General features: G+C 42.3%; 1 protein-coding gene across 4 annotated transcripts in view; it reads left to right on the top strand.

The window, feature by feature from the left end:
* The first annotated feature begins 741 nt into the window (after positions 1-741).
* The window catches only part of PPM1B (protein phosphatase, Mg2+/Mn2+ dependent 1B), an 86,303-nt gene continuing 77,352 nt past the window's right edge, over positions 742-9,692 (top strand). For 3 of the 4 annotated variants that reach the window (XM_049870170.1, XM_049870166.1, XM_049870169.1), the window contains exon 1: positions 742-831. The gene's annotated coding sequence lies outside the window, so the exon portion shown is untranslated. The remainder of the gene's footprint in view (positions 832-9,692) is intronic. The other variant, XM_049870167.1, reaches the window with a different exon arrangement.

The following is a 9,692-nucleotide window of genomic DNA, read 5'->3' as shown; positions in this document are numbered from 1 at the left end:
CGAGGCGGGACGCAGGCGGGTGTTTTTTTGATTGACGGAGGCCTCTACTTATGGGTGGTAGGGTGGGTTGGTCCAAGGCGTCCTGGAGACAGTGTATAGCAGAGGAGGGCTGAATGAAGTAAATGCTAATAAAAGGTTGGGTCTCGCTCAGTGGGCGGTGTTTGATGGATAGATGACCTTACCAATTGAAGGTGATCATTTGTGCCCAATGGGAGGTTAGGAAGTTAGAGGCGGGGCAGTGTGGGCGGGGAAAACTAAGTACCGAGGTGGAGAGGGCAGCCGAACTGGGCGGGAGATCGGTGATTGACAGGCCCTTCAGCAAACCCTGTACCGCGAGAAGACGCGCGGCCTCCCAATGGGTGGAAGCTGGGGGCGGGGCTCCCCGAGGGGCGGGGAAGAACGGGGTGCGGGGAGGGGGTTGCAGAAGGAGCTGAGCGGCTGCTGCTCAATGGCGGAAAAGCCGCCGGTGTTCTGACCGACTCGTCCCCCAAGCAGTTGCGGGGGAGTTTCCTGCCGGCGCGGCTGGAGTCTCTCTCTCAGGGTTCGGTGGCTGGAAAATGTTCCAGAGAGACGAGGCTGCGGCGGAGGAGGTGGCGGCGGCGGAATCGGCAACGGCGCTAGAGTGGAGAGAAGGCGGCGGCGGCGGCGTGAGGGGCCCGACGGTGTAAACAGCCCCGAAGGCGGCGGCGGAGGCGGCCGGGACCCCGAGGGGGCGGCGGCGGCTGAGGCAGGGTCGCGCCTCCGTTGGAAACCTGGGCTGAGAGCAGCAGGGGGGCCGTGCGCCGGGCGCGAGCGAGACGCCCTCGACCTCGCCTCCCTCCCTCGCCTCAGGTAAGGCCGCTCGGCGCCCGGGCGGAGGGCAGACGGCTCGCGGCACCCCGGAGGCCGGGGACCCCTTCGGGGAGCCGCCGAGCTGCGGTCGGGGCCTCTGACCCTGCGAGCCTCGCCCGTTTCCCCCGCCGCGGCGGAGGCAGGGGCCGCGCGCGGGACGGCGGCCTGGCTCCCGGGTAGGCCCCTTCCCCAGCCGCGGGCCGCCGCCGCTCGGCCGGGGACTGGGAGGCCCGGGGCGGCTGAGGAGTTGGCTCGGCCGCCTGCGGACACACGGCTGCTGCCCTCGCTCCGCCGCAGCCCGCGGGCATCGCCTTCCCGCCGGAGCAGCGGGGCTGCCGGGGCCGGGGCTCTTGCCTGCCTGGTGCCTGCTGGTTTGCAGACCCTGCCGCCTTCCTAGGGGTTTCCTCATCGGCTTCTGCCCCGGTCTGCGCTTCGCCTCACTTCCTTGTTAAATCTTCTCTCTCCTTCGTGTGTCTGTACGTCTCAACGTCTCCTTCCTCCTTGGTGGCTTTAAATCGTTTCTCTTTCTCTTTGGGTCAGACTCCGGGCTTTCCTTCCCTGCCTCCCCCAGCACCGTCCTCGTCGGATGTCATCCCTTTAATCAGTGAACTTAGATGGAAGTGGCCGTGACCTGACTGTCCATGACGGACGTAGCACCCCAAATCTGTCAGAGGCTCGTGACGAGCAGGCCGACCAGCTTCATAGGGCACAGCGGTTGCTTTAGTAATTTAACTGTGCTTACCGTCTTTAACAAAAAAAAAAAAAAGATTGTGTTATTAAAAGTAGAATGTGAAAGTCACACTGAAATAGTTTTGAAAGTGGAGGACTCAGTGAGGGTTGGAAAGTGTTATTTCTTCAGTTTTGAAGTTGCGTGACCTCTGGTGTCAGAATTAGCAGATCTAGAACGTTTGCCCATTAAATTTTGGCAAAAATGCTGCTCAAGCATTTGATAGCGGCCCAAATTCATCAGTATTCATTTTGGCCTAAAACCAGCTTGAGAACTTTTAAAAAGAAAACGTAGGAGCAACTAGAAAGCTGTTTTGGTGACGTCCCAGTGAAAGAGCTTTTAAAATAGGCTCCACATGTTTAACGTATCAAAATAAAGTTGGCAGGAGTCTTGTAAAAGGCTTGTTTGGGAATTTGAGTAGTCTTAGTGTTACGTAGCTATTTTGGGAAAAAAATTTTTTTTTTCTCAACGTTTACAACTCCTGTGATGTGAGCATTATTGCGGTTTTATGGTGGGATTAACACAGGAACTTACTTGAGCCGCCGCATGGATGCAGAGTGGTCGGTTGTTCAGTGTAGACAGTGTAAGTCACAGTATGTTCTAGGAGAGATGACCATCGACACTGAATGGTAATAGACATTTCATTTACTTTCTCTGTTGTGTAATAGCAAAGTTCCTATTGTTGGCCTACTTTTAAATAGAGCATTTCTCAATAAATAATGAGACAACTTATTCTAATTATTATAATAGTCTTTTCCAAGAGTACAGGTTTTTTTGTGTACTACAAGTTATATTATTACAATTTAAAGAAATGTTTTTCTGTAGGCCTCCCAAATGGGTACTGTGAGGTTTTAAAGAGAACTTTTAAGATTTAGTATTTAGAACAGATTTTTTAGTCAAAAGATTTTCTTTCAGGGATAATCCTGTTTTTCTGTGTGCTTCTGACCTTTCAATGCCGTCTTTGTCTTTTTGTTTTTTAATGGTCGTTTGTGTTTTTTTCTGCTCATTTGTTTTATTTCTCTTAGAGGGTTATCACAGTTTCTGCAGCAGTTCTTTATACTGTAGCATTAGTGTTATGGAGTAGTATTTTTATATGATTTTTCCTACTCCCTAGTTAAGATTTCCCCCATTTTTTGTACATTATCCTTTTCATTTGTTGATGTGGTGATTATTTTCTTAGAAGTGACCTGCAGCGCTTTCAACACCTGTTTTCTTACACTGGGTGTCTGATTTCCATGAAGACTCCAGGAATAGGTGAAAGCCTTTTCAGTTTGTTTGATAGACATGTCAGTAAGTACTGCTTTATGCCAGTAATTCACATGTTATAATTACTAAGTCCTTAAGATTACATCATCTGAAGAGATGGTGTAGTGACTAAATAGTGCTTCTAAGAGCAACTGATTCACAAGTTGACAAGGTCAGAAAAAACTGGCTCTTGTTGAAAGTTACAATATTTTCCTATAATGTACATTTTTTATAGTCTTTCGAATTAAAATGTGGTGCTGACTTGGAAGAGTCATTATGAGTCAGAATCGACTCAACGGCAACGGGTTTTTTTCAGTGTTTTGGCCAGGTAGTTGGATCAGTGTTACGATAATAGAAAAACCATTTACTAAATTCTTGATAATGTTACGAAGTTTTCCAAAAGTGTTGTCTATGTAGTTTCATTTCTCAGATTATTTGAAGATTTTGCAGTTTAGTCCTTAGTAGCATCTAGCAGCAAAAGGTTGGCAGTTCGAATCCACTAGCCACTCCTTGGAAGCCCTGTGGGGCAGTTCCTGCTCTCTCCTGTAAGGTGACTATGAGTCGGAATCTACTCAGTGGCAACATTTGTTTGTTTAGCACCCTAAGAAACAAATACCATATGGTCCTCATACCTATTTTTTAAAGTTTTCATTCACATTTCAGGGTGCTTTATTTCTTCCCTTCAATTTAATTTTAATAGCAGACACTTCGTTTCCAAATTGTGGTAAGTTGTGACACAGAAGAGTTTACACTCAGTTTTCATCTTTTTCTTTTACTACAGCTAACTTGTGAACACATCTGCAGTATCTTGTTATTGCGTGGTATAACATATCTTTTATGATGATATTTCTGGTAATAACTTGTTTAGCTTCAAGAATGCGGTAGCTCTGTAGCCAATTGTATTTTAATTAGACATACATTTAACATAGGGTGTAGCATTTAAAACATAGTTTACAAATTTAAAGATTTTTTTGACTTAATAAATAGTTTAATATTAACTTGCTAAAAATGGATTCAAAGTTTTCTTTTGAAGTATATGGAAATATTAAGATTATATTTATTGGCTTTAAAAATTTTCAAGTTACTTGAAAAATTAAACTTCTTGAAGGTTAGAAACATCACTAGTTGGAAAACTTGTTTTGCATCCTTGGGAATAAAAGATCTAGTAAAACATGTGATATTAGGGGAGAGTGGAAGATTTCTATTGAATATTAAGGAACTTGTTTTACTCTTAGACATGGGAACCGTTATTGGTGAGACTGTAGAAAGGATAAGACCTGTCTCTAGTATTGCTGCGGTTTTTATTTAGAATGGCTTCCACCTCAAAATAGGTTGTAAGTATAAAGTATATCTGTATAGTTGAAATATGAAAAACCTTTTCCTTCATGGGAAACTGTTTTTAAACGTGCTTTATGTTATCAGGTATAATTAAATTTGTAATGTAAAAGAAAATAAAACAAGTGAATAGGTTTTGTTTCATAAGGGGTACATACTTGAGAAGAAGCAGGTATGATAAGGGTGAAAAGAAAACCAACCCTATTGCCATTGGGTTGATTCCGACTCATAGTGACCCTGTAGAACAGAGTAGAACTGCCCCAAAGGGTTTCCAAGGCTGTAATCTTTACAGAAGCAGACTGCCACATCTTTGTCCCACGGAGTAGCTGGTGAGTTTGAACCACTGACCTTTTGGTTAGCAGCCAAGCGCTTAACCACTGTGCCACCAGAGCTCCTCTTGATAAGGCTAGTAGAGTCGTTTGTGAAATTCTGAAGGATTTCAAAAGAACTTTTAAGCTTGGCACAGTAGTTAAGAGTGTGGCTGCTAACCAGAAGATCAGCAGTTTGAATCCACCAGCTGCTCCTTGGAAACCCTACAGGGCAGTTTGACTCTGTCCTGTAGAGTCACTATGAGTTAGAATTGACTTGATGGCAGCATGTTTTTTTTTAAGCTCGAGAGTAATGTCACTGATTCTTAAATCTAATTGCATTTTATCTTGCTGTAAGTTTGTGAGAATGCTCCTAACACTGAGAAGGGATAATTAATAGATGTTCTTGTGAGTTGGAGCCATAGTGGCACAGTGGCTAAGAGCTTGACTGCTAACAAAAAGGTTGGCAGTTCAAATCCACCAGCCGCTCCTTGGAAATCCTATGGGGCACTTCTGCCTTGTCCTGTAGAGTCACTATGAGTCAGAATTGACTCAACGGCAGTGGGTCTTGTGAGTAGGCGTCTAGGAGTGTCCATGGGTGCTTAACCTATCTTAGCAAAAGGTTTTTCTTTTTCTTCTTCTGATTAACGTGGTCAGCTCTGAGTTAAGGGAACATAAGTGGCCCTTTTTAGTCCCTTCCAAGGAGGAAATAACCCAAAGCAACTCCAAATGACAGAATGAATGGGAGATCAAGTTTAGATATGGAAGACTTTGTTCTTTTTAAATTAATCTGGACTACCAACCCACTGAGAAGTAAACAACTCAATATAGTTAATAGCATTTAGTCTGTAGCTACCCAACCATTGTGCAAGGCACCATTCCCGGCTGGAATCTGAATAAAACAGACAAAATCCAGTCGGAATTGACGTGATAGCAATGGGTTTGGCTTTTCCTTTTTTTTTTTAAATAGAGCTTACCTTCTGATGGAAACCCTGGTGGTGTAGTGGTTAAGTGCTGTGGCTGCTAACCAAAGGGTCGGCAGTTCGAATCTGCCAGGTGCTCCTTGGAAATTATGGGGGCAGTTCTGCTCTGTCCTGTAGAGTCGCTATGAGTTGGAATTAACTTGACGGTACTGGGTTTGTTTTTTTTTTTTTTTGGTTCACCTTCTGATAACATACTCTGTTTTTCAAATTACATTACAGCTGTGCTTCCTTTGTGGATGGCTTAAAAAAAATTGAGTGGAATATCTGAGATGGGTGGTGTTTTCTATACTATGCTTAGAAGCTGTGATTGGAGTTTTACTATTTTTAACAAATGGAAGGGAAAAGTTTTTTTTAAAATTTTTTTTTTATAACTTGACAAAAACTGGAATATGAACAGAGATGAAAGAAAGAGGAGGAAATATGATAGCACCTGAGAGACACTGAGTTAAGATTGAAAGGTGAGCCAAAGAGAGAGAAGAGATCCCTACCTTAGATATGAGGGCATCTGGGAGCACTGGGTGTTTCCACTTACCATCCAACCCTAGGCAGATGGTTTCTAGAAGGGAGGGTAGGAGAAATGATAGGATCACAGGAGGGAGAACAGGAATTTTAGCTAAGTCTCCTGTAAGCAACTTGGGATGTGCCTGTAAAATATATCTTATCATTTGTGTTTGAAAAAGACCCAGCTGCTGTTTCTATTCTTACGTGAATAGAGCTGAAATGTTAGCGGTTGACCAGTAGTGCCTGCTAACACTGTTACTGATTCGTGACTGCTACCCTGGTGGCCTAGTGGTTGAGTGCTACAGCTGCTAACCAAAGGGTCGGCAGTTCACATCCACCAGGCGCTCCTTGGAAACTCTTTGGGGCAGTTCTACTCTGTCCTATAGGGTCGCTATGAGTCGGAATCGACTCGGTGGCACTGGGTTTGGTTTTTTGGGTTACTTCTATTCTCTGGTTATTTGACAACTCTGCTGAAAATGGCTGATGGAACCAGTACATCTGTTGATTTAATCGTGCCGTATTGGCCTGTACTCATCACCACTTCCCATGATACGATGTATTACTTGAAGTTGTGCCTTTGTTTTTTCTGCATGAGGTTGTCCTCTTACACTTAGATATGATGCAGGTGTTTAGTTTTCTGCTTTTTGTTCTGTGGCTTTCTTAGTGATGATCCAGTTTGTAAAGATGTATTTTCCAGAATTTGTACAAACATTACACACTTAAGCACTTAAGATGTATATAAGGTATCTTTGATCTTTTTGGCTTTTGGGTTTAACAGGTCCTTTGTTTTCATTTGAGAGTCACTGAACCAGAGTCTTATGTGATTCTGATTGCTGCTTTGACTAGAGATTTAAAAATTTTTTTAATTAAATTGCCGTATGTTTATTTCAGTGCCTCAGTATAAAATGATCATAGTTTCACCCATGACCTCAGAGACCTCATTTATTGCACTCGAATGGGCCTTCGGATTACTAATTTTACTTTTAATATATTTTTATAACTATTTCATCACTTTATCGGAATACTGATATGTAAGATAACATGAACTTTTTGAGTTTATTAAATTTAGTGCAGTAATTAAGACCAGATTCATTAAACTTTTCAACATCTGGCCATCTTTAAGTGCCTACAGTTTAGATTAAAAAATTTAAAAATCCTACAGAAACAATCTTACTTCTGTTTCTTAAATGATATCTCATAACTGGTTTTGTTTATATAATTAAAAAATTGATTAAAGCTTTCGTGGTTGTTGGCCCTAAATTTAAGGAAACTGAGTTTCTTTCTATCCAACTGTGCTGGAGTGCTTTGAAACAAAATGTAAAAATGAAATAACTTTTATCTAAATACGTGATAATTTTCAATTATACTTTCCTTTTTTTTTAATCTATAGCTGGTTTGGAAGTATTCGTGATGATTTAGATTGTATTACTGCTCTTATCCTGTATCTTGAATTTTTTTTCTCAGTGATAGGTTTGTTTTTTAGTTCAGGTGAATTTGCTCTTGTGTGCTTTTGGTTTGCATTGCTTTTCCTGCCTCTGCCTTTACTTTCTTGGCTTTAATTTAAATACAGGGTAGCCACCAACTCTGAAAACACAGGTTGATAAATAAGAATGGTTTATCGATGTCTTATTATAGGATATGTTAAAATACCATGTTAAAATAATGTCTGTTTTCAGACTTTATGACCACCTCATAGAATGAATTCATGTAGGTGTGTCTTTTTGTTCAGATTTATGTTATCATGGAGTCAAGTATAAGGCACATAAAACAAAAAAATCCAAACCCGTTGCTGTTGAGTTGATTCCGACTCATAGCAGCCCTATGGACCAGAGTAGAACTGCCCCATAGGGCTTCCAAGTGGTTAAGAGCTTGGCTGCTAACCAAAAGGTCAGCAGTTGGTATCTACCGGCCACTCCTTGGAAACCCTAGGGGGCAGTTCTACACTTCCCGCTAGGGTTGCTATGAGTTGGAATCGACTCGTTGGCAACCGGTTTGGTTTTTTGGATAGGACGCTCAGCACTGTTTGCTTATATGTGTTTATAAATGTATGTTTATACTTGGAGTAGGTTATTATGCTTCTGGAAAAAGCTTCAAAAGGAGTGTAGTGATGGGAGTGCATTGACTCTAAAGTCAGGCTGCTTAGACTTGAATCCCTACTCCACCACTCCATAGATAGGTAACTTAAAGTAAGTTCCTTAATGTTTCTAAATCTCTGTTTCCTCATTTGTAAAGTGAGGATGACGATACTGTATTTCATAAGGTTGTTGGATTGAGATAATCCCTGTAAAACTGTTTATGGGGCCTGGCACGCTATAACTGCTAACATTTATTAAGTGTTCTCTGTTACTGCTGCTGCTACTTAAATTTTGTGACTTACTTATTCCTTTAGGATTCAGTAGCCTTAATCTGTAATGTCACACTTTTCCTGATTTTGGGCAGAGAACTAACCTAATGATATCGTGAGGTCCTTTTGACTCTTAAAATCAGGAGTTCTGTTCTAAGTTTCTCATTTTCTCCAGCGTATAAGCCACTAAGGGCAACAGCTAAGTTAGTTTTATGTACCAACTTACCTGTGTATCTGTGTTGTAGTCTGTAAATATTTAATGAATTTCTTCATGGAAACGGCACCTTTTAGGGGGAGGAGAGGAGTGGGGGGAAAAAAGAATAGCAGTTTTAATTCCTTACGAAGGACTCGATGCTTAATTTGTTAAAGAGTTGATAAAATTTTTTCCATTTGTTTTTATTTAGTCAATAAAAATTGTCTACCAGCACTAGGCACTTTGAGGAACAAAGATTATTTGAGTCTGCCATCTGGGGAGTGAGGGTAATAAAACAGATACATGAATAATTATGCAGGTAAAAAGTAAAATATGCTAAAATGGAAGTATCCAAAACCATTGCTGTGTTGTCGATTCTGACTCATAGGGAAACTGTGGGATAGAGTTGAACTGCCCCATAGGGTTTTCAAGGTTGTAATTTTTTTTTTCAGTTGTGCTTTAAGTGAAAATTTACAATTGGTTAGTTTCTGATACAAAAATTTGTACACACATGGTTATGTGACCCTAGTTGCTCTCCCTACAACATAACAGCACACTTCTCTCCACCCCAGATTTCCCATCTCCATTTAACTGCCTCATGTCCTTTTTTACCTTTGCATCTCGCCTCTGGACAGGAGCTGCCCATTTAGTCTCATATGTCTATTTGAGCTAAGAAGCACTTTCTTCATGAGTATCGTTTTATATGTCTTATAGTCCAGTCTAATCTTTGTATGAAGAGTTGGCTTTGGGAATGGTTTCAGTTCTGGGCTAACAGAAATTCTGGGGGCCATGTCTTCCAGGGTCCTTCCAGTCTCAGTCAGACCATTAAGTCTGGTCTTTTTACTAGGATTTGAGTTCTGCACCCCACTTTTTTCCTGCTCTGTCAGGGCCTCTCTGTTGTGTTCCCTGTCGGGGCAGCCATTGGTGGTAGCTGGGCATCATCTAGTTCTGGTATCAAGCTAATGGGCTCTCTGGTTTATGTGGCCCTTTCTGTCTCTTGGGCTCATATTTTCCTTGTGTCTTTGGAGTTTTTCTTTCTCCTTTTCCTCCAGGTGGGTTGGGACCAATTGATGTATCTTAGATGGCTGGCTGCTCGCTAGCTTTTAACACCCCAGATGCCACTCGTCGAAGTGGGATGCAGAACATATTTTTAATAAACCTTGTTATGCCAGTTGACCTAGATGTCCCCTGAAGCCATGGTTCCCCAGATCCCCACCCCTGCTGC

The sequence above is a fragment of the Elephas maximus genome, chromosome 26 (assembly GCF_024166365.1).
Source record: "Elephas maximus indicus isolate mEleMax1 chromosome 26, mEleMax1 primary haplotype, whole genome shotgun sequence".
Lineage (NCBI taxonomy): Eukaryota > Metazoa > Chordata > Mammalia > Proboscidea > Elephantidae > Elephas > Elephas maximus.
The sequence above is the reverse complement of the archived record's forward strand: the minus strand, read 5'-3'. Positions and strand labels throughout refer to the sequence as shown.